The 13975-nt window shown below is 46.3% G+C and overlaps 6 non-coding genes across 6 annotated transcripts; all 6 read right to left on the bottom strand.

Annotated features, from left to right (window-relative positions):
- Nucleotides 1-356: 356 nt before the first annotated feature.
- LOC130349872 (U2 spliceosomal RNA) lies at nt 357-547 on the bottom strand. Its single transcript, XR_008887104.1, has one exon. It is a non-coding gene; the product is annotated as a U2 spliceosomal RNA (small nuclear RNA).
- Nucleotides 548-2634: 2087 nt separating this feature from the next.
- LOC130349871 (U2 spliceosomal RNA) lies at nt 2635-2825 on the bottom strand. Its single transcript, XR_008887103.1, has one exon. It is a non-coding gene; the product is annotated as a U2 spliceosomal RNA (small nuclear RNA).
- Nucleotides 2826-4915: 2090 nt separating this feature from the next.
- On the bottom strand, nt 4916-5106 carry LOC130349869 (U2 spliceosomal RNA). Its single transcript, XR_008887101.1, has one exon. It is a non-coding gene; the product is annotated as a U2 spliceosomal RNA (small nuclear RNA).
- Nucleotides 5107-7195: 2089 nt separating this feature from the next.
- Nucleotides 7196-7386, bottom strand: LOC130349868 (U2 spliceosomal RNA). Its single transcript, XR_008887100.1, has one exon. It is a non-coding gene; the product is annotated as a U2 spliceosomal RNA (small nuclear RNA).
- A 2086-nt stretch (nt 7387-9472) lies between these two features.
- On the bottom strand, nt 9473-9663 carry LOC130349867 (U2 spliceosomal RNA). The gene has a single exon (XR_008887099.1). It is a non-coding gene; the product is annotated as a U2 spliceosomal RNA (small nuclear RNA).
- A 2087-nt stretch (nt 9664-11750) lies between these two features.
- Nucleotides 11751-11941, bottom strand: LOC130349866 (U2 spliceosomal RNA). The gene has a single exon (XR_008887098.1). It is a non-coding gene; the product is annotated as a U2 spliceosomal RNA (small nuclear RNA).
- Nucleotides 11942-13975: the final 2034 nt, after the last annotated feature.

Raw genomic sequence — 13975 nt, 5'->3', positions numbered from 1 at the left:
GGGAAGGGATGAGATTTTATATTTCTTCATAAGCATTAATCTTATTTTGTCAATTAGGAACATTCAGCACCCACCCGCTATCAAGGCAGCTGCCTATCATGTCATGCCCTACCTGCACAGGTGTGCTGGCTACTCAAATGATCCAATTAAGGAGGCCATTTAGTCAGCAGCAGCAGAAGTCCTGTGCCTGGACGCTCCAACAGGGGCCAGACACAAGCAGAAGCAGCAGAAGCAGCAGCAGCACCACCTTTTGTTTTTTGGCTGCAGCAGCAGCAAGGCCCACAGGGCTGGCTAGCTGGCTAGCCAGCAAGCAGGTAGCAATGAAAGTAGGAATCTTTCTTTTTAACCCTGTAAGGGGGTGGTGCACTGTACCCGAAGATACTGCCATATCGGGTCAATGCATAGGGCGACGGAAGCAAGCTTCGAAATCGGCCCCCGTTCTCAAAAATCCATTTAATATATGGTCCCCAGATAGGGGACGTATCAGATATTAAACTGATAAGAACAGATACTACACTTGATCTTAGCCAAAAGGCCGAGAAGCGATAACCGTGAAAGGGGCGGGCCCAACAAGGTCCCCTTCATGGGCACTATCACTGCTTGCTGTCAGGGAGGCTGCCAGACAATTTTCCATGCACACTCTGGGCTGGGGGGCAGTCAACCACCAGTACACACAGCAGAACCTAAACCCATACCATTATTGCTAAGCAGCAAGACAGGGGCCCATTGCACTCCCACGGGGCCTTTTTAAATGCAATCCATAACCCGGATTTGCCAGGAACCCTTCTTACTCCTCCTACTTGCATGTGACACTGGGCTTAGGATCTGCATAGGAAACACACACACAAGCACACACCTACCTTTGTTGCCTGCAGATGCCTCCTTGGCTGTCCCCAAACGGTATCAAACCAACACCCACGGGAAGCTGTAAGCATAGAGGACATGCCTGCACCCCATTGGACTTACCTGTGTGGGTTAAATCCGGGTTATTTGACAACCTATGGCGGTGATGGTTCTGCTCAGGCAGAGCAGTGCTGATGCTCCTCATAAAGCTGTCGCTGCTGTGAAGGTTCTAGGTGACATCACAAATCCCTTTGGTTACATACACAACAAAGCTGGGTTGTTGTTGTTTACACTCTGCAAGGCCTGTGGAAGTGAGTGACATCATAGCACTGTAGTTCTGAGGGTTCAAGATGGATGCAACAATCTCCTGTTGCTTCTATGAAGGCCGTAATAGACGACATCACCAAACAGCTCCATAGTCACATACACAGCAAAGGAGAGATGTTGTTTACACCTAGTGATGTCAGTGGTATTGAGTGACATCACAGCACAGTGCTAAGGCTCCTGGGCCTGGACACAGCAGCGGCTGCAATATCTCAACGGAGAATACGTTTATATCTATGTGTGTGTGTGCGCATATATATATATATATATATATATATATATATATATATATATATATTTCTCCGCCGAAATCACTTTTAAACCCATTTCCACCTTTTTTTCCCTTCTCTTCCTCTTACTTTTTTTTCACGTTTTTTTACGTTTTTCTCCTTTTCGCCTCTTTTCTGGGCGTATTATTCTTCTTTTTCTTCTTTTTTTTCGTCTAATGCATACCCCACATCAGTGCAGCAATGCTTATTCAATACCGCCAGCAGATGGAGACACTGGGGGATAATTTTCTAAGGATTTATACTGATTTTTCCTGTCTGAATTTGTCGCACAGAAAGTTGCAGGCCAAATATGTGTGACATTTCTGCGACTTTAGCTTCTAGAGCATTTTTACAACATTATACATAGGTGCTGAATACATAAAAAGCGACTGTTCAGCGACAGACAAGTCGCATCGGCTGAAAGTAGGCCAGAATGTCAGTCCATGTTGGAGCAGGTTTAGATACAGTCTAAAGCATAGATCTCAAAGTCTGTGCACAGAATTTAGCAAGGGCCTCGCACCTTCTGATGCATCAGGTAGGTGCACAATAGCATAGCCTAACCCTCTGTACTTTGGTCTATATTGATGCGGGACATAGACAGCCAGCTGATGACCAATCCATTAGTGCAATGGATGGCTGGAAGCATTTGTCTTTGCCTTTGCAATACCACAGAAGCAATGCATGGTCAATGTACAGCAATGACACACCTGTGTGAACAGCCAGGAGACCCCCCCCCCCCCCATGTTATGTTACATAGTTACATAGTTAGTACGGTCGAAAAAAGACATATGTCCATCACGTTCAACCAGGGAATTAAGGGGTAGGGGTGTGGCGCGATATTGGGGAAGGGATGAGATTTTATATTTCTTCATAAGCATTAATCTTATTTTGTCAATTAGGAACATTCAGCACCCACCCGCTATCAAGGCAGCTGCCTATCATGTCATGCCCTACCTGCACAGGTGTGCTGGCTACTCAAATGATCCAATTAAGGAGGCCATTTAGTCAGCAGCAGCAGAAGTCCTGTGCCTGGACGCTCCAACAGGGGCCAGACACAAGCAGAAGCAGCAGAAGCAGCAGCAGCACCACCTTTTGTTTTTTGGCTGCAGCAGCAGCAAGGCCCACAGGGCTGGCTAGCTGGCTAGCCAGCAAGCAGGTAGCAATGAAAGTAGGAATCTTTCTTTTTAACCCTGTAAGGGGGTGGTGCACTGTACCCGAAGATACTGCCATATCGGGTCAATGCATAGGGCGACGGAAGCAAGCTTCGAAATCGGCCCCCGTTCTCAAAAATCCATTTAATATATGGTCCCCAGATAGGGGACGTATCAGATATTAAACTGATAAGAACAGATACTACACTTGATCTTAGCCAAAAGGCCGAGAAGCGATAACCGTGAAAGGGGCGGGCCCAACAAGGTCCCCTTCATGGGCACTATCACTGCTTGCTGTCAGGGAGGCTGCCAGACAATTTTCCATGCACACTCTGGGCTGGGGGGCAGTCAACCACCAGTACACACAGCAGAACCTAAACCCATACCATTATTGCTAAGCAGCAAGACAGGGGCCCATTGCACTCCCACGGGGCCTTTTTAAATGCAATCCATAACCCGGATTTGCCAGGAACCCTTCTTACTCCTCCTACTTGCATGTGACACTGGGCTTAGGATCTGCATAGGAAACACACACACAAGCACACACCTACCTTTGTTGCCTGCAGATGCCTCCTTGGCTGTCCCCAAACGGTATCAAACCAACACCCACGGGAAGCTGTAAGCATAGAGGACATGCCTGCACCCCATTGGACTTACCTGTGTGGGTTAAATCCGGGTTATTTGACAACCTATGGCGGTGATGGTTCTGCTCAGGCAGAGCAGTGCTGATGCTCCTCATAAAGCTGTCGCTGCTGTGAAGGTTCTAGGTGACATCACAAATCCCTTTGGTTACATACACAACAAAGCTGGGTTGTTGTTGTTTACACTCTGCAAGGCCTGTGGAAGTGAGTGACATCATAGCACTGTAGTTCTGAGGGTTCAAGATGGATGCAACAATCTCCTGTTGCTTCTATGAAGGCCGTAATAGACGACATCACCAAACAGCTCCATAGTCACATACACAGCAAAGGAGAGATGTTGTTTACACCTAGTGATGTCAGTGGTATTGAGTGACATCACAGCACAGTGCTAAGGCTCCTGGGCCTGGACACAGCAGCGGCTGCAATATCTCAACGGAGAATACGTTTATATCTATGTGTGTGTGTGCGCATATATATATATATATATATATATATATATATATATATATATATATTTCTCCGCCGAAATCACTTTTAAACCCATTTCCACCTTTTTTTCCCTTCTCTTCCTCTTACTTTTTTTTCACGTTTTTTTACGTTTTTCTCCTTTTCGCCTCTTTTCTGGGCGTATTATTCTTCTTTTTCTTCTTTTTTTTCGTCTAATGCATACCCCATCAGTGCAGCAATGCTTATTCAATACCGCCAGCAGATGGAGACACTGGGGGATAATTTTCTAAGGATTTATACTGATTTTTCCTGTCTGAATTTGTCGCACAGAAAGTTGCAGGCCAAATATGTGTGACATTTCTGCGACTTTAGCTTCTAGAGCATTTTTACAACATTATACATAGGTGCTGAATACATAAAAAGCGACTGTTCAGCGACAGACAAGTCGCATCGGCTGAAAGTAGGCCAGAATGTCAGTCCATGTTGGAGCAGGTTTAGATACAGTCTAAAGCATAGATCTCAAAGTCTGTGCACAGAATTTAGCAAGGGCCTCGCACCTTCTGATGCATCAGGTAGGTGCACAATAGCATAGCCTAACCCTCTGTACTTTGGTCTATATTGATGCGGGACATAGACAGCCAGCTGATGACCAATCCATTAGTGCAATGGATGGCTGGAAGCATTTGTCTTTGCCTTTGCAATACCACAGAAGCAATGCATGGTCAATGTACAGCAATGACACACCTGTGTGAACAGCCAGGAGACCCCCCCCCCCCCCCCATGTTATGTTACATAGTTACATAGTTAGTACGGTCGAAAAAAGACATATGTCCATCACGTTCAACCAGGGAATTAAGGGGTAGGGGTGTGGCGCGATATTGGGGAAGGGATGAGATTTTATATTTCTTCATAAGCATTAATCTTATTTTGTCAATTAGGAACATTCAGCACCCACCCGCTATCAAGGCAGCTGCCTATCATGTCATGCCCTACCTGCACAGGTGTGCTGGCTACTCAAATGATCCAATTAAGGAGGCCATTTAGTCAGCAGCAGCAGAAGTCCTGTGCCTGGACGCTCCAACAGGGGCCAGACACAAGCAGAAGCAGCAGCAGAAGCAGCAGCAGCACCACCTTTTGTTTTTTGGCTGCAGCAGCAGCAAGGCCCACAGGGCTGGCTAGCTGGCTAGCCAGCAAGCAGGTAGCAATGAAAGTAGGAATCTTTCTTTTTAACCCTGTAAGGGGGTGGTGCACTGTACCCGAAGATACTGCCATATCGGGTCAATGCATAGGGCGACGGAAGCAAGCTTCGAAATCGGCCCCCGTTCTCAAAAATCCATTTAATATATGGTCCCCAGATAGGGGACGTATCAGATATTAAACTGATAAGAACAGATACTACACTTGATCTTAGCCAAAAGGCCGAGAAGCGATAACCGTGAAAGGGGCGGGCCCAACAAGGTCCCCTTCATGGGCACTATCACTGCTTGCTGTCAGGGAGGCTGCCAGACAATTTTCCATGCACACTCTGGGCTGGGGGGCAGTCAACCACCAGTACACACAGCAGAACCTAAACCCATACCATTATTGCTAAGCAGCAAGACAGGGGCCCATTGCACTCCCACGGGGCCTTTTTAAATGCAATCCATAACCCGGATTTGCCAGGAACCCTTCTTACTCCTCCTACTTGCATGTGACACTGGGCTTAGGATCTGCATAGGAAACACACACACAAGCACACACCTACCTTTGTTGCCTGCAGATGCCTCCTTGGCTGTCCCCAAACGGTATCAAACCAACACCCACGGGAAGCTGTAAGCATAGAGGACATGCCTGCACCCCATTGGACTTACCTGTGTGGGTTAAATCCGGGTTATTTGACAACCTATGGCGGTGATGGTTCTGCTCAGGCAGAGCAGTGCTGATGCTCCTCATAAAGCTGTCGCTGCTGTGAAGGTTCTAGGTGACATCACAAATCCCTTTGGTTACATACACAACAAAGCTGGGTTGTTGTTGTTTACACTCTGCAAGGCCTGTGGAAGTGAGTGACATCATAGCACTGTAGTTCTGAGGGTTCAAGATGGATGCAACAATCTCCTGTTGCTTCTATGAAGGCCGTAATAGACGACATCACCAAACAGCTCCATAGTCACATACACAGCAAAGGAGAGATGTTGTTTACACCTAGTGATGTCAGTGGTATTGAGTGACATCACAGCACAGTGCTAAGGCTCCTGGGCCTGGACACAGCAGCGGCTGCAATATCTCAACGGAGAATACGTTTATATCTATGTGTGTGTGTGCGCATATATATATATATATATATATATATATATATATATATATATATATTTCTCCGCCGAAATCACTTTTAAACCCATTTCCACCTTTTTTTCCCTTCTCTTCCTCTTACTTTTTTTTCACGTTTTTTTACGTTTTTCTCCTTTTCGCCTCTTTTCTGGGCGTATTATTCTTCTTTTTCTTCTTTTTTTTCGTCTAATGCATACCCCATCAGTGCAGCAATGCTTATTCAATACCGCCAGCAGATGGAGACACTGGGGGATAATTTTCTAAGGATTTATACTGATTTTTCCTGTCTGAATTTGTCGCACAGAAAGTTGCAGGCCAAATATGTGTGACATTTCTGCGACTTTAGCTTCTAGAGCATTTTTACAACATTATACATAGGTGCTGAATACATAAAAAGCGACTGTTCAGCGACAGACAAGTCGCATCGGCTGAAAGTAGGCCAGAATGTCAGTCCATGTTGGAGCAGGTTTAGATACAGTCTAAAGCATAGATCTCAAAGTCTGTGCACAGAATTTAGCAAGGGCCTCGCACCTTCTGATGCATCAGGTAGGTGCACAATAGCATAGCCTAACCCTCTGTACTTTGGTCTATATTGATGCGGGACATAGACAGCCAGCTGATGACCAATCCATTAGTGCAATGGATGGCTGGAAGCATTTGTCTTTGCCTTTGCAATACCACAGAAGCAATGCATGGTCAATGTACAGCAATGACACACCTGTGTGAACAGCCAGGAGACCCCCCCCCCCCCCCCCCATGTTATGTTACATAGTTACATAGTTAGTACGGTCGAAAAAAGACATATGTCCATCACGTTCAACCAGGGAATTAAGGGGTAGGGGTGTGGCGCGATATTGGGGAAGGGATGAGATTTTATATTTCTTCATAAGCATTAATCTTATTTTGTCAATTAGGAACATTCAGCACCCACCCGCTATCAAGGCAGCTGCCTATCATGTCATGCCCTACCTGCACAGGTGTGCTGGCTACTCAAATGATCCAATTAAGGAGGCCATTTAGTCAGCAGCAGCAGAAGTCCTGTGCCTGGACGCTCCAACAGGGGCCAGACACAAGCAGAAGCAGCAGAAGCAGCAGCAGCACCACCTTTTGTTTTTTGGCTGCAGCAGCAGCAAGGCCCACAGGGCTGGCTAGCTGGCTAGCCAGCAAGCAGGTAGCAATGAAAGTAGGAATCTTTCTTTTTAACCCTGTAAGGGGGTGGTGCACTGTACCCGAAGATACTGCCATATCGGGTCAATGCATAGGGCGACGGAAGCAAGCTTCGAAATCGGCCCCCGTTCTCAAAAATCCATTTAATATATGGTCCCCAGATAGGGGACGTATCAGATATTAAACTGATAAGAACAGATACTACACTTGATCTTAGCCAAAAGGCCGAGAAGCGATAACCGTGAAAGGGGCGGGCCCAACAAGGTCCCCTTCATGGGCACTATCACTGCTTGCTGTCAGGGAGGCTGCCAGACAATTTTCCATGCACACTCTGGGCTGGGGGGCAGTCAACCACCAGTACACACAGCAGAACCTAAACCCATACCATTATTGCTAAGCAGCAAGACAGGGGCCCATTGCACTCCCACGGGGCCTTTTTAAATGCAATCCATAACCCGGATTTGCCAGGAACCCTTCTTACTCCTCCTACTTGCATGTGACACTGGGCTTAGGATCTGCATAGGAAACACACACACAAGCACACACCTACCTTTGTTGCCTGCAGATGCCTCCTTGGCTGTCCCCAAACGGTATCAAACCAACACCCACGGGAAGCTGTAAGCATAGAGGACATGCCTGCACCCCATTGGACTTACCTGTGTGGGTTAAATCCGGGTTATTTGACAACCTATGGCGGTGATGGTTCTGCTCAGGCAGAGCAGTGCTGATGCTCCTCATAAAGCTGTCGCTGCTGTGAAGGTTCTAGGTGACATCACAAATCCCTTTGGTTACATACACAACAAAGCTGGGTTGTTGTTGTTTACACTCTGCAAGGCCTGTGGAAGTGAGTGACATCATAGCACTGTAGTTCTGAGGGTTCAAGATGGATGCAACAATCTCCTGTTGCTTCTATGAAGGCCGTAATAGACGACATCACCAAACAGCTCCATAGTCACATACACAGCAAAGGAGAGATGTTGTTTACACCTAGTGATGTCAGTGGTATTGAGTGACATCACAGCACAGTGCTAAGGCTCCTGGGCCTGGACACAGCAGCGGCTGCAATATCTCAACGGAGAATACGTTTATATCTATGTGTGTGTGTGCGCATATATATATATATATATATATATATATATATATATATATATATATTCTCCGCCGAAATCACTTTTAAACCCATTTCCACCTTTTTTTCCCTTCTCTTCCTCTTACTTTTTTTTCACGTTTTTTTACGTTTTTCTCCTTTTCGCCTCTTTTCTGGGCGTATTATTCTTCTTTTTCTTCTTTTTTTTCGTCTAATGCATACCCCATCAGTGCAGCAATGCTTATTCAATACCGCCAGCAGATGGAGACACTGGGGGATAATTTTCTAAGGATTTATACTGATTTTTCCTGTCTGAATTTGTCGCACAGAAAGTTGCAGGCCAAATATGTGTGACATTTCTGCGACTTTAGCTTCTAGAGCATTTTTACAACATTATACATAGGTGCTGAATACATAAAAAGCGACTGTTCAGCGACAGACAAGTCGCATCGGCTGAAAGTAGGCCAGAATGTCAGTCCATGTTGGAGCAGGTTTAGATACAGTCTAAAGCATAGATCTCAAAGTCTGTGCACAGAATTTAGCAAGGGCCTCGCACCTTCTGATGCATCAGGTAGGTGCACAATAGCATAGCCTAACCCTCTGTACTTTGGTCTATATTGATGCGGGACATAGACAGCCAGCTGATGACCAATCCATTAGTGCAATGGATGGCTGGAAGCATTTGTCTTTGCCTTTGCAATACCACAGAAGCAATGCATGGTCAATGTACAGCAATGACACACCTGTGTGAACAGCCAGGAGACCCCCCCCCCCCCCCCATGTTATGTTACATAGTTACATAGTTAGTACGGTCGAAAAAAGACATATGTCCATCACGTTCAACCAGGGAATTAAGGGGTAGGGGTGTGGCGCGATATTGGGGAAGGGATGAGATTTTATATTTCTTCATAAGCATTAATCTTATTTTGTCAATTAGGAACATTCAGCACCCACCCGCTATCAAGGCAGCTGCCTATCATGTCATGCCCTACCTGCACAGGTGTGCTGGCTACTCAAATGATCCAATTAAGGAGGCCATTTAGTCAGCAGCAGCAGAAGTCCTGTGCCTGGACGCTCCAACAGGGGCCAGACACAAGCAGAAGCAGCAGAAGCAGCAGCAGCACCACCTTTTGTTTTTTGGCTGCAGCAGCAGCAAGGCCCACAGGGCTGGCTAGCTGGCTAGCCAGCAAGCAGGTAGCAATGAAAGTAGGAATCTTTCTTTTTAACCCTGTAAGGGGGTGGTGCACTGTACCCGAAGATACTGCCATATCGGGTCAATGCATAGGGCGACGGAAGCAAGCTTCGAAATCGGCCCCCGTTCTCAAAAATCCATTTAATATATGGTCCCCAGATAGGGGACGTATCAGATATTAAACTGATAAGAACAGATACTACACTTGATCTTAGCCAAAAGGCCGAGAAGCGATAACCGTGAAAGGGGCGGGCCCAACAAGGTCCCCTTCATGGGCACTATCACTGCTTGCTGTCAGGGAGGCTGCCAGACAATTTTCCATGCACACTCTGGGCTGGGGGGCAGTCAACCACCAGTACACACAGCAGAACCTAAACCCATACCATTATTGCTAAGCAGCAAGACAGGGGCCCATTGCACTCCCACGGGGCCTTTTTAAATGCAATCCATAACCCGGATTTGCCAGGAACCCTTCTTACTCCTCCTACTTGCATGTGACACTGGGCTTAGGATCTGCATAGGAAACACACACACAAGCACACACCTACCTTTGTTGCCTGCAGATGCCTCCTTGGCTGTCCCCAAACGGTATCAAACCAACACCCACGGGAAGCTGTAAGCATAGAGGACATGCCTGCACCCCATTGGACTTACCTGTGTGGGTTAAATCCGGGTTATTTGACAACCTATGGCGGTGATGGTTCTGCTCAGGCAGAGCAGTGCTGATGCTCCTCATAAAGCTGTCGCTGCTGTGAAGGTTCTAGGTGACATCACAAATCCCTTTGGTTACATACACAACAAAGCTGGGTTGTTGTTGTTTACACTCTGCAAGGCCTGTGGAAGTGAGTGACATCATAGCACTGTAGTTCTGAGGGTTCAAGATGGATGCAACAATCTCCTGTTGCTTCTATGAAGGCCGTAATAGACGACATCACCAAACAGCTCCATAGTCACATACACAGCAAAGGAGAGATGTTGTTTACACCTAGTGATGTCAGTGGTATTGAGTGACATCACAGCACAGTGCTAAGGCTCCTGGGCCTGGACACAGCAGCGGCTGCAATATCTCAACGGAGAATACGTTTATATCTATGTGTGTGTGTGCGCATATATATATATATATATATATATATATATATATATATATATATATTCTCCGCCGAAATCACTTTTAAACCCATTTCCACCTTTTTTTCCCTTCTCTTCCTCTTACTTTTTTTTCACGTTTTTTTACGTTTTTCTCCTTTTCGCCTCTTTTCTGGGCGTATTATTCTTCTTTTTCTTCTTTTTTTTCGTCTAATGCATACCCCATCAGTGCAGCAATGCTTATTCAATACCGCCAGCAGATGGAGACACTGGGGGATAATTTTCTAAGGATTTATACTGATTTTTCCTGTCTGAATTTGTCGCACAGAAAGTTGCAGGCCAAATATGTGTGACATTTCTGCGACTTTAGCTTCTAGAGCATTTTTACAACATTATACATAGGTGCTGAATACATAAAAAGCGACTGTTCAGCGACAGACAAGTCGCATCGGCTGAAAGTAGGCCAGAATGTCAGTCCATGTTGGAGCAGGTTTAGATACAGTCTAAAGCATAGATCTCAAAGTCTGTGCACAGAATTTAGCAAGGGCCTCGCACCTTCTGATGCATCAGGTAGGTGCACAATAGCATAGCCTAACCCTCTGTACTTTGGTCTATATTGATGCGGGACATAGACAGCCAGCTGATGACCAATCCATTAGTGCAATGGATGGCTGGAAGCATTTGTCTTTGCCTTTGCAATACCACAGAAGCAATGCATGGTCAATGTACAGCAATGACACACCTGTGTGAACAGCCAGGAGACCCCCCCCCCCCCCCCCATGTTATGTTACATAGTTACATAGTTAGTACGGTCGAAAAAAGACATATGTCCATCACGTTCAACCAGGGAATTAAGGGGTAGGGGTGTGGCGCGATATTGGGGAAGGGATGAGATTTTATATTTCTTCATAAGCATTAATCTTATTTTGTCAATTAGGAACATTCAGCACCCACCCGCTATCAAGGCAGCTGCCTATCATGTCATGCCCTACCTGCACAGGTGTGCTGGCTACTCAAATGATCCAATTAAGGAGGCCATTTAGTCAGCAGCAGCAGAAGTCCTGTGCCTGGACGCTCCAACAGGGGCCAGACACAAGCAGAAGCAGCAGAAGCAGCAGCAGCACCACCTTTTGTTTTTTGGCTGCAGCAGCAGCAAGGCCCACAGGGCTGGCTAGCTGGCTAGCCAGCAAGCAGGTAGCAATGAAAGTAGGAATCTTTCTTTTTAACCCTGTAAGGGGGTGGTGCACTGTACCCGAAGATACTGCCATATCGGGTCAATGCATAGGGCGACGGAAGCAAGCTTCGAAATCGGCCCCCGTTCTCAAAAATCCATTTAATATATGGTCCCCAGATAGGGGACGTATCAGATATTAAACTGATAAGAACAGATACTACACTTGATCTTAGCCAAAAGGCCGAGAAGCGATAACCGTGAAAGGGGCGGGCCCAACAAGGTCCCCTTCATGGGCACTATCACTGCTTGCTGTCAGGGAGGCTGCCAGACAATTTTCCATGCACACTCTGGGCTGGGGGGCAGTCAACCACCAGTACACACAGCAGAACCTAAACCCATACCATTATTGCTAAGCAGCAAGACAGGGGCCCATTGCACTCCCACGGGGCCTTTTTAAATGCAATCCATAACCCGGATTTGCCAGGAACCCTTCTTACTCCTCCTACTTGCATGTGACACTGGGCTTAGGATCTGCATAGGAAACACACACACAAGCACACACCTACCTTTGTTGCCTGCAGATGCCTCCTTGGCTGTCCCCAAACGGTATCAAACCAACACCCACGGGAAGCTGTAAGCATAGAGGACATGCCTGCACCCCATTGGACTTACCTGTGTGGGTTAAATCCGGGTTATTTGACAACCTATGGCGGTGATGGTTCTGCTCAGGCAGAGCAGTGCTGATGCTCCTCATAAAGCTGTCGCTGCTGTGAAGGTTCTAGGTGACATCACAAATCCCTTTGGTTACATACACAACAAAGCTGGGTTGTTGTTGTTTACACTCTGCAAGGCCTGTGGAAGTGAGTGACATCATAGCACTGTAGTTCTGAGGGTTCAAGATGGATGCAACAATCTCCTGTTGCTTCTATGAAGGCCGTAATAGACGACATCACCAAACAGCTCCATAGTCACATACACAGCAAAGGAGAGATGTTGTTTACACCTAGTGATGTCAGTGGTATTGAGTGACATCACAGCACAGTGCTAGCTCCTGGGCCTGGACACAGCAGCGGCTGCAATATCTCAACGGAGAATACGTTTATATCTATGTGTGTGTGTGCGCATATATATATATATATATATATATATATATATATATATATATATATTTCTCCGCCGAAATCACTTTTAAACCCATTTCCACCTTTTTTTCCCTTCTCTTCCTCTTACTTTTTTTTCACGTTTTTTTACGTTTTTCTCCTTTTCGCCTCTTTTCTGGGCGTATTATTCTTCTTTTTCTTCTTTTTTTTCGTCTAATGCATACCCCATCAGTGCAGCAATGCTTATTCAATACCGCCAGCAGATGGAGACACTGGGGGATAATTTTCTAAGGATTTATACTGATTTTTCCTGTCTGAATTTGTCGCACAGAAAGTTGCAGGCCAAATATGTGTGACATTTCTGCGACTTTAGCTTCTAGAGCATTTTTACAACATTATACATAGGTGCTGAATACATAAAAAGCGACTGTTCAGCGACAGACAAGTCGCATCGGCTGAAAGTAGGCCAGAATGTCAGTCCATGTTGGAGCAGGTTTAGATACAGTCTAAAGCATAGATCTCAAAGTCTGTGCACAGAATTTAGCAAGGGCCTCGCACCTTCTGATGCATCAGGTAGGTGCACAATAGCATAGCCTAACCCTCTGTACTTTGGTCTATATTGATGCGGGACATAGACAGCCAGCTGATGACCAATCCATTAGTGCAATGGATGGCTGGAAGCATTTGTCTTTGCCTTTGCAATACCACAGAAGCAATGCATGGTCAATGTACAGCAATGACACACCTGTGTGAACAGCCAGGAGACCCCCCCCCCCATGTTATGTTACATAGTTACATAGTTAGTACGGTCGAAAAAAGACATATGTCCATCACGTTCAACCAGGGAATTAAGGGGTAGGGGTGTGGCGCGATATTGGGGAAGGGATGAGATTTTATATTTCTTCATAAGCATTAATCTTATTTTGTCAATTAGGAACATTCAGCACCCACCCGCTATCAAGGCAGCTGCCTATCATGTCATGCCCTACCTGCACAGGTGTGCTGGCTACTCAAATGATCCAATTAAGGAGGCCATTTAGTCAGCAGCAGCAGAAGTCCTGTGCCTGGACGCTCCAACAGGGGCCAGACACAAGCAGAAGCAGAAGCAGCAGAAGCAGCAGCAGCACCACCTTTTGTTTTTTGGCTGCAGCAGCAGCAAGGCCCACAGGGCTGGCTAGCTGGCTAGC

Source organism: Hyla sarda, unplaced genomic scaffold (assembly GCF_029499605.1).
Source record: "Hyla sarda isolate aHylSar1 unplaced genomic scaffold, aHylSar1.hap1 scaffold_924, whole genome shotgun sequence".
Lineage (NCBI taxonomy): Eukaryota > Metazoa > Chordata > Amphibia > Anura > Hylidae > Hyla > Hyla sarda.
This window is presented reverse-complemented; position numbering and strand designations above follow the sequence as displayed.